This window comes from Otolemur garnettii, unplaced genomic scaffold (genome assembly GCF_000181295.1).
Source record: "Otolemur garnettii isolate 467f Iridium unplaced genomic scaffold, OtoGar3 scaffold00050, whole genome shotgun sequence".
NCBI lineage: Eukaryota > Metazoa > Chordata > Mammalia > Primates > Galagidae > Otolemur > Otolemur garnettii.
In genome coordinates, this window is record NW_003852445.1 from 7,451,678 (window position 1) to 7,457,567 (window position 5,890).

The following is a 5,890-nucleotide window of genomic DNA, read 5'->3' on the forward strand; positions in this document are numbered from 1 at the left end:
AGGTCTGGTAGCATGATTCCTCCTGCTTTGTTTTTATTTCTGAGTAATGTCTTGGCTATTCGAGGTTTTTTCTGATTCCGTATAAAACTAAGTATTTTTTCGAGATCTGTAAAGTATGACAGTGGAGCTTTAATAGGGATTGCATAAAAATTTTATGTTGTGGGCAGCGCCTGTAGCTCAAAGGAGTGGGACACCAACCCCATATACTGAAGGTGGCGGGTTCAAACCTAGCCCCAGCCAAAAAAAATGGCAAAAAAAAATTTTTTTTTGTATATTGCTTTGGGTAGTATGGACATTTTAACAATGTTGATTCTTCCCAACCATGAGCATGGTATGTTTTTCCATTTGTTAACATCTTCAGCTATTTCTTTTCTTAGAGTTTCATAGTTCTTTATAGAGATCTTTCACATCTTTTGTTAGGTAAACACCATCTTCTTTGGCACTACTGTGAACAGAATAGAGTCCTTGACTGTTTTTTCAGCTTCACTATTGTTGGTATATATAAAGGTTACAGATGTATGGGTGTTGATTTTATAACCTGAGATGCTGCTGTATTCCTTGATCACTTCTAAAAGTTTTATAAAAGAATCCCTGGTGTTTTCCAGATATACAATCATATCATCTGTGAAGAGTGAAGGGTTGATCTCTTCTGACCCTATATGGATACCCTTGAGCGCCTTTTCTTCCCTAATTGTGATAGCTAAGACTTCTAGACGATGAGCAACCTTGTCTGGTTCCTGATCTGAGTGGCAGTGCTTTGAATTTAACTCCATTCAATACTATATTGGCTGTTGGTTTGCTGTAGATGGCCTCTATCAGTTTAAGAAATGTCCTTCCCCATGATTGCATTAATGGACACAGCTATGATTTAATAAAAAAAAAAAGTAAAGAAATGTCCCTTAAAACTAGTATTAAGAAATACTAGTTTTCTTAAGTGTTCTGATCATGAAAGGATGCTGGAAAAGCTTTTTCTGCATCAATTGAGATAATCATATGGTCTTTATTTTTTAATTTATTTATGTGATGAATTATATTTATAGATTTATGTATATTGAACCAGCCTTGAGACCCTGGGCTAAAACTCACTTGTCATGGTATATAATTTGTTTGATGTGTTGCTGGATTCTGTTTGTTAGGATCTTGTTGAATATTTTTGCATCAATATTCATTAGTGATGGCTCAGCGCCTATAGCTCAACCGGCTAAGGCGCCAGCCATGTACACCTAAGGTGGCAGGTTCGAATCCCCAGCCCGGACCCACCAAACAACAATGACGGCTGCAACCAAAAAATAGCCGGGCGTTGTGGCGGGCACCTGTGGTCCCAGCTACTTGGGAGGCGGAGGCAGGAGACTCGCTTGAGCCCAGGAGTTGGAGGTTGCTGTGAGCTGTAATGCTACGGCACTCTGCCCAGGGGGACAGCTTGAGGCTCTGTCTCAAAAAAAAAAAATATTCATTAGTGATATTGGTCTATAATTTTCTTTTCTTGTTGTGTCTTTTCATGGGTTGGGGATCAAGGTGAGGTTTGCTTCATAGAATGTATTGGGTAGTATGCCTTCTTTTTCTATATTTTGGAAAAGGTTGAATAATATGGTACTAGTTCCTCTTTAAAGGTTTGGTAGAATTCTTATGTGAAGCCATCTGGTCCTGGGATTTTCTTTTTAGGAGATTTTGTGTAGTTGATGCTATTTCAAAACTTGATTTAGGCCTCTTCAACATTTCCACTTGATTCTGCCAGTCTTGGATGATGGCATGCTTCCAAGTATTGGTCAATTTCCTTTAGATTTTCATATTTCTGAGAATAGTTTCTTATAATATTCATTAAGGATTTTTTGAATTTCTGAGGAGTCTGTTGTGATTTTGTCTTTACCATTTCTGATTGATGAAATTAGAGATTTTACTCTTTTTTTCCTGGTTAGGTTAGCCAAAGGTTTATCTATTTTATTGACCCTTTCAAAAAACCAACTTTTTGATTTCTTGATCTGTTGTATAAAGCTTTTGTTTTCAATTTCATTTAATTCTGCTCTAATTTTGGTTATTTCTTTTCTTCTGCTGAGTTTGGGATTGGAATGTTCTTCCTTTTCCAGTTGCTTGAGATGCCCCATTAAGTTGTTAACTTCCTCTCTTTCTATTCTCTTGAGGAAGGCTTGCAGTGCTATAAATTTCCCTCTTAGAACTGCCTTTGCGGTATCCCAGAGGTTCTGATAATTTGTGTCTTCATTATAGTTTTGTTCCAAAAATTTAGTAATTTCCTTCTTAATCTCGTCTATGACCCATCTGTCATTCAGCATAAAGTTATTTAGCTTCCATGTTTTTGTCTGAGTATGCAGGTTCCTGTTGTTAATGAGTTCAACTTTTATTCCATGATGGTCCAAGAAGATGCAAGGAATAATTTCTATTCTTTTAAATTTGCTGAGGTTAGACTTATGACCTAAGATATAATCAATTTTGGAGTATGTTCTATGGGCTGATGAGAAGAATGTGTATCAGTTTTGTTAGGATGAAATGTTCTGTAAATGTCTGTTAGATCCAAATGTTGAATAGTTAAGTTTAAGTTTAAAATTTCTTTGCTACGCTTCTTATTGGAGGATCTATCCAACACTGCCGAAGGAATCTTGAAATCTCCACCTATTACAGAGCTAGAGGAGATCAAGTTGCTCATGTCTATTAGTCTCTTATAAATTGAAGTGCGTTCTGTTTGGGTGCATAAATGTTAATAATTGAAATCTCATCATATTGTTACCCTTAACAAATATGAAGTGACCATCCTTATCTTTCCTTACTTTTGTTGGTTTAAAGCCTGTCGTATCTGCGAGTAAAATTGTAACACCTGCTTTTTTCTGATGTCCATTTGCCTGAGATATGGTTGACCATCCCTTCACTCTGAGTCTATATTTATCTTTTAATGTAAGATGAGATTTTTGTATGCAGCAAATATTGGCCTGAGTTTTTGTATCCAGTCCACCAACCTGTGCCTCTTTAGAGGAAATTTAAGCCATTCACATTAATTGAAAATATTGATAAGCCTGGTAGAATTTTGGGTATCTAGTTTTTCGAAAGTCCAGTGGACATTTTTAATTCTTTTGCCACTGTGGAAGTTGGAATTTGATCCAAAGTTTCTGAGTGTGTTTACTTCTGTGGTGGAGGACTGCACTTGTCATCCTGGAGGATAGGTCTGAGAATATCCTGGAGAGCTAGTTTAGTTATGGCAAATTTCTTCAACATGTGAATGTCATTAAAGTATTTAATTTCTCCATCATAAATGAAACTCAGTTTTTAGCGGGATACAGGATCTTGGGTTGAAAGTTATTTTGTTTTAGGAGATTAAAAGTTGATGACAACCCTCTTCAAGCTTGAAAGTTTTCAGCAGAGAGATCTGTAGTCATTCTAATATTCTTCCCCTTGTAGGTTGTGGTTTTCTTACATCTGGCTGCTTTCAGAATTTTCTCCTTCATATTAACTTTAGTGAAGTTAATTATGATGTGCCTGGGGGGTGTCTTATTCAAGTTGAGTCGTCCTGGGGTTCTGAAACTGTCTGCTATCTGAATTTCAGAATCTCTTGGCATGTCTGGAAAGTTCTCCTTCATAATCTCATGAAGAAGATCCTCTGTGCCTCGCAAAGCAACTTCATCACCTTCAGGCGAATATTAGTTTTCTTCGAATTATCCCAGAGCTCTCTGAGGGAATGATCCACTTTGTTCTCCATTTCTCTTCCTCTTGGAGAGTTTGGGAGTGTTCAAAAGCTTTGTCTTCAATGTCAGAAATCCATTCTTCTGCTTGCTCCATTCTGTTACTGAGGGATTCTACTGTATTTCTCAGATCTTTGCGGGCTGCAAATTCTTGTCTCAATGTGTCAAAATCTTTGGTGATTTTGAATTCATTGAATTCTTGAGACAACTTTTGAAATGCTCCTTGAATTTCTAATTCTAACTTTACCTCCATTCTGTTAATCTTATTTGCAATCCAAATTGTGAATTTGATTTCTGACATCTCAGCCATTTGTTTATGAATGGGATCTTCAGTTGTGTCTGCTGTATCGTTCCTTGGGGGAGTTGATCTACTCTGGTTATTCATGTTACCGGAGTTTTTCTGCTGATTCTGCCCCATGATTATTTACACCATTTGGCTAGATGAGCAGATAAGGTGAAATTGGGTTGAGGGATCCTGGAGTAGTGATTAACCAGCCCTTTGCCTAAGAGCTAGGACTGGTGTCTGTACCTTTTCCCCTGGAGCTTTGCAAAGGACCCGTACAGTGCTATGGCCTGAGACACTGGGGACCTGCTTGGCGTGGTGGGCCTAAGTGGCTCTGTCTTGTTTTCTGCTGGTCTCTGTCCTACTCTAGTGAATCAGTTACTCTGGGTTGAAGTCTCACCTGTGGAGAAATACCAGCAGTTAAGTCACCCCACCCCACCATGAGCAACAACTGGAAAAGGAAAATTGAACCATCCCACACCCACGCAACCAGGGTACCACTTTGGATAGTCTTCGGGTGATTGGCCCAGTCCAAGAGATCCAAATCAATTGTCCCAGTCAGCACCCAATCTCAAGTGGGAGGGTTCAAAATGTCTCTGGCAACTAGATAGCAGGGGTCTTGCTGGCAGCTTGAATATGACTTCTTCTGGTGCTCCATGGAGTCAGAAGCGCCCCCCCCCCCAGCAAATAAATTAGTCTGGGAAGGTTGATGCCCCCTTCTCCACCTTGCACCTCTGTCACACCCAGTCACTTGTAACCCCACAGGGCTGTGACCCAGTTCCCTCCAATAAGCAGATGCTCCTCCAGGGGTTTGTGCCTGCCTGTGTCACAGGGAGATCTGTATCTCCTTGGCCAGGCCTCTACACTCTGCCACCATCCGGCAGGGGAAGCTGAGGCCTGACAACCTTGGGTGGTTAATGGAAGCTGGGGTGTTCACTCAGTTCCAGCCCCGCCCCTGATTGATGTTGCTGACACATATTCTCACAGAATTTGTGACTCTGTCCTGGCTGTATTCCCCTGCAGCCTAGGCACTGTTTCAGTTCCCAGAAACTGACTGAGCTCTAGTCTGTGCCCCTGCCCAGAGCTGGCGTATCTGTCTCAGTTGTGGTCTATGTTGGGGTGAGTGCAGTTAGAGCTCACGCTGAGCTCTCAGTTCCAGCCTCTCCCCACCTGGATTTGCCTCAGCTATGATCCCCTGAGGGCTAGGAGCTTCTTAAGCTCACTAAAGCAGTCCTCTGGCTCAGCCCCGCCCTGGGAGTATGCCATCTCTGTGTGTACCTCTTCTATTCTCCATCCCCACTGCCCATCGCACAGGCCAGTACTGCCTCAGGCATACCCTTTATTCATGGAGCCTGCGTTATCGTCCCAGATCTGTTTTGCCAGTGTCTGCCACCAGAGAAGATTCCTGTCTTTCTCTGGTTGCCCAGAGAGACAGGGAATGTCTGTCCAAAATATTTCCAGGGGTGTGTGAGCCCTATTGTTCCCCCTGCTACTTCCACTGCTGCTCTGTGCCATGGGGCACTGCCTCTCCCTCTCCTGTCTGGTTCCTTCAGTCCACCATCTCCTCCTTATCTCGTTCCACAGAATCAGCACAGACCCCTTGAGAAAATGCCTAAGAATCTGGACTCCATGGGGGACAGGCTTCGAGACCTCAGGGTGAGAGTGGAGGGGAGTACTGGCAGTTCAGAATTGCAGGTAGAGAATATGTACAGCTTTATATAATTTTATGCCTGGCAGGAGAGTGCCATGGCACCCTAGTAGGGGAAGGAGGTCTGGTTTTTAGAGAGTCTCTCCCGTGGGATAAAATGGGAGGATGTTTGAACTCTGCTCGCTTGTTTGTAGAAAGTATACTGCAAGCTGTTCTCTTGAGGGAGAGGACTCCCGTCTGCTTGGTGATGGATTTTGTACCTATTGTTTGTAT